We start from the raw sequence: 14,372 nt of genomic DNA on the forward strand, positions 1-14,372 counted from the left end.
CAACGAATTATTTTTAACAAACATTTGGTTGTTTGTAGCTTCATAGTCATTATGACTAACGGGCGTTCCCTTTCCTTCTTTTTCAGTGCGGAAAGCGGACTTTTCGGCGAGACCGATACTTAAACTACTAGGCTCGCAGGTAAATGTGTGTCCGGCACTATTCTAAAAAGAGAAAGCATATCTGTTTTAAAACAGTGCACTTACGTGAAACCGCTCTTTCACTGCAGGTCCCCCGTGCTATTGACATAACGTCCAAAAAAATAGGTGAGTTTGATTAACTATTGGTCTCCTCACCTTTCCGTAAAATCCCTACAAAATAACTTAGACAGTTTTGTCGCATTTATGTCTTACAGATTTAACCTTTTTACCATCACAGGTAACTAAAAGAGTAAAATAAGATTCCTTTTCCTTCTATTTTCAAAATATGCAGTCATTTGTTGACGCATGGTGATTTTTCTTTCACAGATTACGAAAACATAGCCTAATCAAACTTTAAAACATGAGTTTCGTTCATAGAAAATAGGTAAGCTGATAAATACTCATCACCTAATACAAACATTCAGAACCAATTAAGAAATATTCACTCCTTGTTTTTGTTTTTCTTTCAGACCCCTGACGAAGGGGCTTTTTTATGCCCCGAAATGCATTGGGTTTTTTCTTAATTTATTTGTTATGATTTGACGATATATTGTTGGCTGTGTATAATAATCAGTATTATTCATGTAAATCTCTCTAACGATTGCTTGAAGTAATGTAATTCTGTACATCATGTGATGGAAGTATTTGATTTATGATATTGAGCAAAAATAAACCAGAACGGTTAAAAGGAAAAGCATTCTGATTGTAGTGCGTGTCAGAGTCCTAGTGTTTCACACTAGGCCATATACATCATTTCACTGTTCTATCTTGCTGTTCTCACCTATGAGATCCCTACATCCCTTGATTGCTTTTTTTCTTCATTCTCAAAGTTTCTCCCAGTCCGACTTCCTCTCCTCTCACTTCTGTAAGACTTCATCCATCTCATGTCTTACTGTCTCACTCAAATCTGTTACCCCACCTGGGGCCTATGATTTGAAAGAAACCCTGTAGATATGTTGGCACTGGTGCACATAGCCCCGTTACTAAACAAGCTTCTGCCTTATACGTAGGAAGAAGGCCTTTATATTTCTACAATGACCGGTACACTCATGTTTGTCATTGCTGAAAGAAGCAGAAAAACAAGGCATTCCTCGTGCTAAGCACATCATGATGTACACTACATTTGTAACTTAAATTTGCACATTAAACCTTGCTAATAAAAATCAAACACATACAAAAAAGTATATTTCAGTCAGAGTCACCTCCACAAAGACACTAAGGCACTCATTATCAGTGCCAAGTAATTTCTGACTTGGTGGACAGCAGTTACCATACGAATTAGGAATTAAAAGCAATGCAGGAATATTGAGTTTGATCAGGTACATGCATCAAAGGATTTAGGAATCGCAAACGGTGCGAATCGCAAAATTCGGCCGTTTGCGATTCCTAAATCACTATTTGGGATGCATCAACAAAAAATCAAAAGAAATCGCAATTTTTTGCCATTTCGGAAACTGCGATTGCAATTAAGGAATCGCAATTTGCGATTCCTTAAATGCAATGCAAGACATTTAAAAAAATTGCGATTTCGCAATTAGGAGGAAAAAATTACCATGAGGTTGGACCTCATGGTAATTTGCGAAAAATCTGAAAAATGCCTTTTTTTTGCATTTTTCAAACTGTCATGTTGTGCACACACATGCCCTTAGGTCATGTTTGTGCATAACATATGTGCATGGATTGATTTCAGGGGTGCAACATGGTGTCCTTTGGACACCCCTGCACCCTTGAAATCGCAATCTCAATTTGCGATTAGCTAATTGCGAATTGCAAATTGAGATTGTCTTCCCATTCATTCCTATGGGCCTTTTGGCCCATAGGAATCAATGGGAAGGGATTCCTTAATTGCGATTCGCAAATTGTGAATCGCAATTAAGGAAAAATATGGAATCGCTAAGAAATATGCGAATTTTTGATGCTTTGCCGTTTGCAATTCCTTAATTGCGATTCCTTAATTTTCGCAATTAAGGAATCGCAAACGGCACCAATGATGCATGTACCTGAATGTGCTTTCCACTTGGTACTTTGCCAGCTACAAACTGCTGACCTTTTTGAATGGGAAACCAGACAAAAATGAAGAATTGTCAAGGGAATCGGACGTAGAACCAACAATTCTAGTGGATTTCCCCATTTTTCAGGGGTTAACCCAGTGTTGAATTCAAAACAGCACCGCATTCTTATACCTTGGAATTAACAATGCCCTTAGTGTGGGTAATTCTACCCATTCTATTCTCGCAATTCATGTTGCAAGAATAGTGTATCATATTCTTGCAGGAATTAGAATGATACCATAAGAACATAAATAATTATTGCTGCAATGTGGTAGTTACTTTCCACGTATTTTGTGCTCACTATGGATAGGGGCCAACCACATGAACATTCGACTTGACCCCGCCTAAAAAGGCATGGTTCAGCCCAAAGGCAATTACAGAAAGCAAAAGCAACCCCAGACATGGTACTGCCTAGTTGATGTTCGCCAGGAAGAGACAGCTTGAATCATTGGGTACAGTGAGCAATAGGGCAAACGAAGGGGCGTGCCTGACTCACTTATGGTAATGTGCAAAGGAGAATAAAACATGGTGAATGGCACGGCAGAATTCTATTTAACCACTGAAGTATTCCCAGTGGGACATTTCAGTCTTATATTGTGTTACTTTCTTTATCACCACAGACAGGTGTTAGGCTTATGCAAATAAGCATTGGAGACCCCGTCAAAGGTACATTTTAGACGGTTTGGGTTTGGCAAGGGAAGAGAAATAGAGCTCCCATGACCTACTGTCTGGATGACAGCTTGACCACAATTTCGTCCTTCATTTTAATCAATCGATTTGGTGGAGATTCCTCTAAATTCAGCATCTTATTTCTTGGGCTGATTTCCAGTTTGCTGTACTATTTTCTTTTTTATTTCAAGTCATTTTTATTGAGTTTTCCAAAAATGAACAGATAAGTAAATAAACACAGTGATAATAATAGGCAATAAGAAAACACAATGTGGCAACCTAACTGCTTCAAATATCTTGGCTTAGCTTGCTGTACTATTGATGCCCACATTTCAGGTACAGCCATAGAGGTTCATAGAAGCACTTTGGAATACACTATAACAGGGACATTGGACGTAGGCAATTTTGCAAGTACAATGATGGATTTGCCGCATTTGCCACAGAATCCATCATCTGCTAGATAATATGCAGATTGTAACAAAAAATATTTCTAGCTCAAAGGGATGACAAATTAATAAAACACAGCCCCATATGTTGCCATGCTGTGGAAGGCCCTTCACTAAGGTTGACTGGTCAGCTTTCTGTTATTTTTTGCTATCTTTGGGTTTCCAACCTGGTACTAATGAGGGGAAACCTTTACCCAGATATTATTCATATGCAAAAATGACAAAATAATGGATTAATACTATCACGAAATGTTGGGAATTATATTGCATAATTTGCTTTTTCTTGGTCCATAATTTAGTCAGCTCTGCCACATAATTTTGTCTATTTGTTATATTTGGAAGTTGTAAGTCTGTTATGTACCAAAGGCTTCATATCAGGACACCAGCCAACTTGCCCTTGGAGTCACTCTTTGTTATGGGTGCAAGAGAGGCAGGTCCAGTCCTTCTCACCCGGACAAGGGGAGTAGCAGAACAGCACAGCAAAGAAGGAGTCCAGCAGAGTGGCAGTCCTTCAACAACACAGTAGTCCTTCTTCCAGGCAAAGTAACCACAGACCCATAAGTGTACTGAAGTGGTGGTGTCTGAGATCCTTCTTTTACACTCAGTTATGCCTTTGAAGTGGTGAGAAGCTTCTAGAGGCAAGCCTTTGTAGTGCACAGATGCCTTCCCTTCCTTGGCACCAGACTAATCATAGGCGGTATGCAGACCTTTGTTTGGAGACATGACACCGTCTATTTAGGTGTACGTGAGGCTGAGCACAGCTCCTCTCTCCCATCCTGCCAGTGATGGCCCATTCAGTCACACCTAAGTTCCCATTGTGTGTGGCTGTCTAGGAGGAATACACAAACCCGAACTGTCATCTGCACCCAGGCATGTGTCCGCAGACAGGCTGCATGCACCAATGGCTAAGGCAAGAAAATGCAAACTTTCTAAAAGCTGCATTTTTTCGATTTGTAATTTAAAATCCGACATCACCATGTCAGGTTTTTTAATTTGAATTTCAGAGACACCAAACATGAACCAGGCATGAAATGAAACCCAGCATTTGTAAAGCACACTGCTACCTCCAGAGAGGTGTCCCGGCGCTTTGGGCCTTCAGGAAGATTAAGCAAGCTATTGCCCACAGTCACACGGTGTTGGGCTAACCTGCCGCCGGCATCAAGAATCGCACCGTGAACCCCGTGGTCTGGAGTCAGACACCCTGGCCACTGCGCCACACCTCTTCCACATCTCTTCCCATTTGGAAATTACACTCATAAGCTGTATTAAGGCAACTCTAATGTTATTCTATGGGAGAGATATGCCTTGCAGCAGTCAAAGACAAATATAGGAGTTTTCAATACCAGGACATGTAAACCTTTAAATGGCATGTCCCACTTTTTAAATACACTGCACTCTGCTCTTAAATGAATGAATGAATGAAATAAAATTTATAATGCGCAACTAAAACCCGGAGGCATCAAGGCGCCTAACAAAAACAGATCAGAACACAGAAGGCGGAACACAACTACGAGTAGGACTTCGCAAAGAGCCGAGTTTTCAGAGCCTTTCTAAATGACTGCATGGTGGGAATATTTCAAAACATGAAGTGCTACAAGGGACTTGTTTTAAATATGTTGACTCTTAGTTGGTAAGTGGTTTATCGAAATCCACCTATTTGTATCCTCAGGATATCCAATTCATTTTAAAAAACAACATTAAATGCAAGGAAGGGCAAATTAAGAAAAAGAGCTAGAGAAGGTGGATTTGTTCAAAAAACTTTACTTAGAAAAAATGAAAAGGGATGCAGACATAAATCAATTTAAGCAAAACGGTTATGAACTAAGAAAGACAATTAATTTCTCTATAATTCAAAACCAAAATATCAACTCCAAATGATACAGACAAACAACCCAGATTAACAATCAAATGTGGTTGTGAGGTGGTGTCAGATGACAGCCTTAAAGGAGATGATAATTAAATGTCGACGTTTCGGTCTCGATTGTATTCATCAGAAAGACCATCATCAGGACGATGTTTTGTTTCAATGCTTTGAGCAACTCCCTGTATTAAAAATAAATCAACTGTTATTATAAACATATTAAAAAGCTAACCAAATCCATAAGTTAAACCACCTAACACAGGCTCTTTTAGTATTTAGCCAAATGATTAAAAATTTCAACAGAAAGTATCTACCCCTTCCTGGTGATACCTTCCAACATTATAAAATTAAAACTACAGTCAATATGACTCAGTGCATCGTAAATCGGATTCATGGGTCAAGCAGCCTGGGTATATCATATTAAGCTGACCTTCGTAAATCATTACTTTTGAAGACGGTTGGTAATCCTTTTTTTGGAGAGAAATATAACAAAGAATACATGATGGGAACCATTCATCATATGTTCCTACATTAACATAAAAAACCTCTTTTTCTGCGAAATTGCACAGTTGATTATATTTTATATCAAATGCACTACTAATCGAGCTATTCATATTAACAGAACAACAATGTATCAGAAACATAATGATAACGGAGTTTAACGTAAAAAACATACTCTATACCTAGAAGGCATATTTATACTTGTGTTCAAACAGCAGATTAATGACATAGTACAAGCGAAAAACATTCGATTTTGTCAACTTAAATCCCATTCAACTGTCTCAGAGTCAAGCATTGGAATTACATTTAAAATATGTCATACCAGAGAAATTATTATTGGTAGGGGCCGCGTTAAAATTGCTCAGGCGGTCTGTCGAAAAAATCTAAAGAGAGACAAACGGGAACCCGATCAGTTTGTGTGAAAACAGATCAATGCAACTTTGAGTTTACGGTGAAAAGATTAATTTACCGTTACCTTATCACTGGGCAGACGTTAATGGAATAGTCCAGGTCAGCTAATGTACTGGTTTTATCTAGAACCGATAAAATTAATATTGGGGCATTAGAAACGTGTGGAAATGTTTCTTATCGCTAATTTAAATTGCTAAAAACATTGTTGTTGTAACAACAGCGAAAATTAACGCAGTTCTATGGATTCAAGCAGTGCAACTACACGAATACTGACTGAGCATAAAACATCTCGAGTCGATCTAGCAGGGACTTAAAAAGCTATGATGCGGTGCAAAGCAACGCGCCGGATTTCTTAATTATACTTACATTCTTAACAACTCCGGTAGCATCGTACGGTCAGCTTCGGTTTGTAGCAATACGCTGAATGAGCTGGTGACCGCGGATGTTTATACATGTCAACCCGGAAGTGGTTAGGATGCGTGAGAAATCGTTAATATGCTATCTCCACTAAAACAAATAACCTTAAAGAGGGGGGGCGACCTGAATGGTTCGAAGGTCAGTCTAGTTAAGGTCATATGTGTATAGATCAGTAAAATAAAATAAAAGGCGAGTGTAAATCGCATTTAATATGAGCGCCATCTTGGGACTGGTAAAAATACCTAAAACTTAAAGATGGACAATTCATGAGGGATAGGAGCCATCTTTGAATGGGAATGCAACTGAACCGATCAGAGGCAGAAGAAAAACTGGATTTAACGATGACAAAAACGATCACACAGAGTACATATTTGACCCTAGGCCAGCATACATTGTTACAACATTCCTACTTAGTCTAATGAGAAAATTTATATCAATTCAGGTTCTCTTGTTCATTTTCTTTTTAACTGAGGCATGCTAGTGCGTGCCATTCTGTGTATAAATTGAGACCCCTTTTAACCGAGTCGGCTAAACAAATCCAACGTTGTTCTTTTATAGTTAAAAGATGATCCACATTCGGTTGACGAATGTTGGGTTTAATGACTTCGACAACCCACCAATGAAAATCATTTTCGGTGTGGTTTGCAAGAGAGAAATGTTCCACGAGTGGGGCATTTTCCGTACGACAACGAATCCTTGATTGGTGTTGCAGGATTCTTTTTTTGATAGGTTGGGTTGTCTTGCCAAAATACCTCTTGCCACAAGGGCATTCTATGCAGTACACGACGTTGGTCGTATTGCAATTTGAAAAATTCCTCAGTTTGTAACACTTGTTGTTAAGCTCAAATTGCTTAATATTGGACGTTGTGTTACATGCCAGACAATGTTGGCATTTGTAATGTCCCTGTAAGGGGCTCAGTTGTCGCATATTGTCCACGAGAGAACAGTCTTTCTTATACTTATATGCATGGACTAAACGATCTCTGAGGTTTTTAGCTCTCTTAAAGGCAAAGAGTGGCTTCTCTGTCAATTCAGGTAAGTCAGAGAGCAAAGACCAGTTCTTGGAAATCACCTTTTTGATTGGGTTTGTGAAAGTACCAAAAGTTGTGACACACACTAACTTTGGTTCTGTAGTTTTGGTTTTCACTTGCAACAAAGATTCTCGATTATTATACCAGGCCCGTTTTAAAGCATGTTTCAAAAGCCTGTTGGGATAGCCACGGGCCAAAAGTTTCTGTTTAAGTATAGCTGCTTCCTTGAAATAGTCAGCTCTTCTTGAACAATTCCTACGAAGGCGTAAAAACTGCCCAAAGGGCAAACCATCCCGTAAGGCCTTAGGGTGGCAGCTATCATATTTTAGCAGCGTATTCTTGGCCGTAGGTTTGGTGAATAGGGTCGTGAACAAGGTGTTATCTTCATTCACTTTAATGGTGATATCTAGGAAGTCTATGCTCGACTTATCAGAAACTAAAGTAAACTTAAGATTGGGGTTTTGTATGTTAATCCAATCGTGAAAATTCTTCAATTCAACCGAGGTTCCATGCCAGATGAAAAAAATATCATCTATATAACGTAACCAACATCTAAGGTTGGTTACGAATGGGTTGTTTAAGCCATAGACAAATGTGTCTTCAAAGCTAGAAACATAAATGTTCGCTATATCGGGCGCGAAAACTGCGCCCATGGCTACTCCTTTTTGTTGCTGGAAGAAGGACTTCTTGTGAATGAAGAAATTTTCACAAAGAGGTATTCGCAGGCAGTCAATTATGAAGGCAGAGGGAACCTGATGTGGTCTTTCCCTACTTTCCAACAGTGAAAGTAAGATGTTTAACACTTCCTCCTGAGGGATGTTTGTGTATAAACTTTCGATGTCCATACTAACCAAAAGTTCATTTTCCTTATCAAAGTGAATGCCTTCCACTTTATTGATGACTGCCATAGTGTCCCTTATATAGTTCTCTTTCTCTGTGGCAAAAGGGCGGATAAAGAAATCTGCATATTGTGCCAGGGGCTTGAGGATAGAATTGCACCCTGACACAATAGGACGCCCCGGTGGACTGGTTATGTTTTTATGAATTTTTGGCAGTATGTATATTGCCGGTACTGTGGGAGCCTTGTTGATCAAAAAAGCTGCCTCCTTTTCACTAAGCCAGCCACTGTTAGCTCCTGTGGCTGATAAGTTTCTGATTTTTACTTCCAGTTGTGATGTTGGATTGCCTGGGAGTTTTTTGTAATTAGCCGTCACTGAAAGTTGTGATTCTAGTTCAGAGTTGTATGCTTTCTCATCCCAGAGCACTATCCCACCTCCTTTATCAGCAGGTTTTATGATGGTATCTGGGAGGGATTGTAGGTGTAACAAGGCTTGTTGTTGTGCCTTATTAAGATTGAAAGGAACCCATTTAGGATGTTTAAAAAGGTGTTCGATCTCAGTCATGACAACATTTTCAAATGTTATGATTTCTTTAGCAATAAGATTGTTGGTCGGGAAAAAGTTAGAAGCCGGGCGTAGCCCAGTTGCATCAGCCATTTGAATTGAGTCTCTATTCGCAAAAAAGTTTTTGAGACGCACTGTTCTGAAAAACTTATAAAGTTCTAGTTTGGTAGTGAACAGTTCATTTTTATAAGTGGGAACAAAAGATAATCCTTGGGAAAGAACAAAAGTTTCATCAGTGGAAAGGGAGTGGGAGGAAAGGTTAAATATGGGTACACTTACATTTTCTCCTACCACTCGTAGTACTGGTTTCGGGTCCGTCTGTACCCTGGGGTATAGTTGTTGCGGCCCCATCCTCTGCGTGATTGTCTCAATCCTCCTCGGACTGGTTGCCCTTGTCCTCTCTGGACCTGTCCTAAAAAAGGTTGCCTTGACGTAGATGGTTGTTCTTGTGCCCCTCTTTGTTGGTATTCAGGTCCCACCTCGTTTTCAGATTCTGAATCAGTTCCCGAAAAGGTGACCCTTTTCGGGTTGCCACGGAAAGAACCCTGCTGTTGTCCTTGTGATTGATAGAAATCCTTATTGAGATAAGGATAGGTTCTCTCTTTGTTATATCTTTTTATGTCTAGTTGTAGTTTAGACGTCTTTTTCTGTTGATTGAAAATTTCAAAATCTTTGATGGTCTGTGAGATTTTATCTAGCAATGCTTTGGCATCCACAATGCTGGAATCAGTGTTAATTTTCAGCTCTAGTGCTTCAATATCTTTCACTAGATTTTTAATGTGTTTGAGGGCTGTCTCTATGCTCAGCACCATCCAGGTGCGTGAACATTTATTGGAAGCAAAACTAAAGTGCAATTTAAAATCTTCGTCCTCAGTGAAAATGATTGGGATGTTTCTGATCTGAAGGCCTGTGGGTATAATATTGGCGTTAAGGCAATCAGTTAGAAACTTCGCATGCAACTCTGTGCGAACTAGTTTTTTGCGCAATCTTTCCAACTGGTTTAAGTCGGATTCACACGGTAATGGGACTACAGGTCCTTTGTCGCCCGATATAGCGAACATTTATGTTTCTAGCTTTGAAGACACATTTGTCTATGGCTTAAACAACCCATTCGTAACCAACCTTAGATGTTGGTTACGTTATATAGATGATATTTTTTTCATCTGGCATGGAACCTCGGTTGAATTGAAGAATTTTCACGATTGGATTAACATACAAAACCCCAATCTTAAGTTTACTTTAGTTTCTGATAAGTCGAGCATAGACTTCCTAGATATCACCATTAAAGTGAATGAAGATAACACCTTGTTCACGACCCTATTCACCAAACCTACGGCCAAGAATACGCTGCTAAAATATGATAGCTGCCACCCTAAGGCCTTACGGGATGGTTTGCCCTTTGGGCAGTTTTTACGCCTTCGTAGGAATTGTTCAAGAAGAGCTGACTATTTCAAGGAAGCAGCTATACTTAAACAGAAACTTTTGGCCCGTGGCTATCCCAACAGGCTTTTGAAACATGCTTTAAAACGGGCCTGGTATAATAATCGAGAATCTTTGTTGCAAGTGAAAACCAAAACTACAGAACCAAAGTTAGTGTGTGTCACAACTTTTGGTACTTTCACAAACCCAATCAAAAAGGTGATTTCCAAGAACTGGTCTTTGCTCTCTGACTTACCTGAATTGACAGAGAAGCCACTCTTTGCCTTTAAGAGAGCTAAAAACCTCAGAGATCGTTTAGTCCATGCATATAAGTATAAGAAAGACTGTTCTCTCGTGGACAATATGCGACAACTGAGCCCCTTACAGGGACATTACAAATGCCAACATTGTCTGGCATGTAACACAACGTCCAATATTAAGCAATTTGAGCTTAACAACAAGTGTTACAAACTGAGGAATTTTTCAAATTGCAATACGACCAACGTCGTGTACTGCATAGAATGCCCTTGTGGCAAGAGGTATTTTGGCAAGACAACCCAACCTATCAAAAAAAGAATCCTGCAACACCAATCAAGGATTCGTTGTCGTACGGAAAATGCCCCACTCGTGGAACATTTCTCTCTTGCAAACCACACCGAAAATGATTTTCATTGGTGGGTTGTCGAAGTCATTAAACCCAACATTCGTCAACCGAATGTGGATCATCTTTTAACTATAAAAGAACAACGTTGGATTTGTTTAGCCGACTCGGTTAAAAGGGGTCTCAATTTATACACAGAATGGCACGCACTAGCATGCCTCAGTTAAAAAGAAAATGAACAAGAGAACCTGAATTGATATAAATTTTCTCATTAGACTAAGTAGGAATGTTGTAACAATGTATGCTGGCCTAGGGTCAAATATGTACTCTGTGTGATCGTTTTTGTCATCGTTAAATCCAGTTTTTCTTCTGCCTCTGATCGGTTCAGTTGCATTCCCATTCAAAGATGGCTCCTATCCCTCATGAATTGTCCATCTTTAAGTTTTAGGTATTTTTACCAGTCCCAAGATGGCGCTCATATTAAATGCGATTTACACTCGCCTTTTATTTTATTTTACTGATCTATACACATATGACCTTAACTAGACTGACCTTCGAACCATTCAGGTCGCCCCCCCTCTTTAAGGTTATTTGTTTTAGTGGAGATAGCATATTAACGATTTCTCACGCATCCTAACCACTTCCGGGTTGACATGTATAAACATCCGCGGTCACCAGCTCATTCAGCGTATTGCTACAAACCGAAGCTGACCGTACGATGCTACCGGAGTTGTTAAGAATGTAAGTATAATTAAGAAATCCGGCGCGTTGCTTTGCACCGCATCATAGCTTTTTAAGTCCCTGCTAGATCGACTCGAGATGTTTTATGCTCAGTCAGTATTCGTGTAGTTGCACTGCTTGAATCCATAGAACTGCGTTAATTTTCGCTGTTGTTACAACAACAATGTTTTTAGCAATTTAAATTAGCGATAAGAAACATTTCCACACGTTTCTAATGCCCCAATATTAATTTTATCGGTTCTAGATAAAACCAGTACATTAGCTGACCTGGACTATTCCATTAACGTCTGCCCAGTGATAAGGTAACGGTAAATTAATCTTTTCACCGTAAACTCAAAGTTGCATTGATCTGTTTTCACACAAACTGATCGGGTTCCCGTTTGTCTCTCTTTAGATTTTTTCGACAGACCGCCTGAGCAATTTTAACGCGGCCCCTACCAATAATAATTTCTCTGGTATGACATATTTTAAATGTAATTCCAATGCTTGACTCTGAGACAGTTGAATGGGATTTAAGTTGACAAAATCGAATGTTTTTCGCTTGTACTATGTCATTAATCTGCTGTTTGAACACAAGTATAAATATGCCTTCTAGGTATAGAGTATGTTTTTTACGTTAAACTCCGTTATCATTATGTTTCTGATACATTGTTGTTCTGTTAATATGAATAGCTCGATTAGTAGTGCATTTGATATAAAATATAATCAACTGTGCAATTTCGCAGAAAAAGAGGTTTTTTATGTTAATGTAGGAACATATGATGAATGGTTCCCATCATGTATTCTTTGTTATATTTCTCTCCAAAAAAAGGATTACCAACCGTCTTCAAAAGTAATGATTTACGAAGGTCAGCTTAATATGATATACCCAGGCTGCTTGACCCATGAATCCGATTTACGATGCACTGAGTCATATTGACTGTAGTTTTAATTTTATAATGTTGGAAGGTATCACCAGGAAGGGGTAGATACTTTCTGTTGAAATTTTTAATCATTTGGCTAAATACTAAAAGAGCCTGTGTTAGGTGGTTTAACTTATGGATTTGGTTAGCTTTTTAATATGTTTATAATAACAGTTGATTTATTTTTAATACAGGGAGTTGCTCAAAGCATTGAAACAAAACATCGTCCTGATGATGGTCTTTCTGATGAATACAATCGAGACCGAAACGTCGACATTTAATTATCATCTCCTTTAAGGCTGTCATCTGACACCACCTCACAACCACATTTGATTGTTAATCTGGGTTGTTTGTCTGTATCATTTGGAGTTGATATTTTGGTTTTGAATTATAGAGAAATTAATTGTCTTTCTTAGTTCATAACCGTTTTGCTTAAATTGATTTATGTCTGCATCCCTTTTCATTTTTTCTAAGTAAAGTTTTTTGAACAAATCCACCTTCTCTAGCTCTTTTTCTTAATTTGCCCTTCCTTGCATTTAATGTTGTTTTTTAAAATGAATTGGATATCCTGAGGATACAAATAGGTGGATTTCGATAAACCACTTACCAACTAAGAGTCAACATATTTAAAACAAGTCCCTTGTAGCACTTCATGTTTTGAAATATTAATTGCCCAAGCCTACAAGGGTTTATTGGGTTTCCCCTGTGAGAAAACTTGCATGGTGGGAAGGGATTTAAGATCCACCGGGCTCTTGGGGCTGTGTAGGGTCTACCTTAGGGGTGATTTATATGTATTAAAAAAGAAGGTTTGGACCTGGGAAAATGTTTATTTTACCAGGTCGTCAAGCATCACAATGGCAGGCCCGAGACATGTTTACAGGGCTACCTAAGTGGGCAGCACAACTAGTGCTGCAGGCCCACTAGCAGCATTTAATTTATAGGCCTTGGGCACATGCAGTGCACTTTACGAGGGACTTATAAATAAATTAAATATGCCATTGGGTATAAGCCAATTTTGTTACATGTTTTAAGCAGAGAGTCCATGTACTTTAGCACTGACTAGCAATGGTAAAGTGCAAATAGTCCTAAAGCTAACAAAAACGAATTAATCAGATAGGGCAGGAGGAAGGCGGAACGTTTGGTGGTGTGACCCTGTAGAAAGGGCTATTTCCAACACTGCTGTTTGAATTTACTTGCATTGCTAAAGCATGAGTGAAAACATAAAATCAAATTAATTACAAAGTTCTGCTTGAAACATTTATCAGAATATACTTGTTAATTTGGCGGATAGATATATGACAGTATCCCCCTGTGAGTTAGAGGGAGTTACCAGTTATGTTTCTCGAAATGAGGTCTAATTTCAAGTTTGTTACTCCTTTATGTGAGAAGTACCTGACCCAAATCCACACTGATGTGTCACCTGATTTAAGGAGGGGCTTTTTTCTTTGGCAGTGGGGGTTGAGGAGGAGAAGGGAAGAGGCAGGAGGGCAGAAGTATTTTTATTTTAGTCAGAGGATCTTTTTCCTTCCCCAATACTGAGGTATGTAGGTGGGTAGGGCCCAAGCACAGCAGCTGCCTACAGCACCTGCAATGCCACATTAGACAGTGGTCCAGAATTTTCAGGTTCAGAGTTTGTAGACTTTTTAAATAATGAGGGCCTAAGTATAAAAACCAATGGATCTCAAGAACCAATTTTAGCTCATCTTTAAACTCCACAGAGCACAAATATAATTGCCATTTGTGCAGCAATGCAGGACAAATATGTTACTTGGAAAAACTTC

This window comes from Lissotriton vulgaris, chromosome 8 (genome assembly GCF_964263255.1).
Source record: "Lissotriton vulgaris chromosome 8, aLisVul1.2, whole genome shotgun sequence".
NCBI lineage: Eukaryota > Metazoa > Chordata > Amphibia > Caudata > Salamandridae > Lissotriton > Lissotriton vulgaris.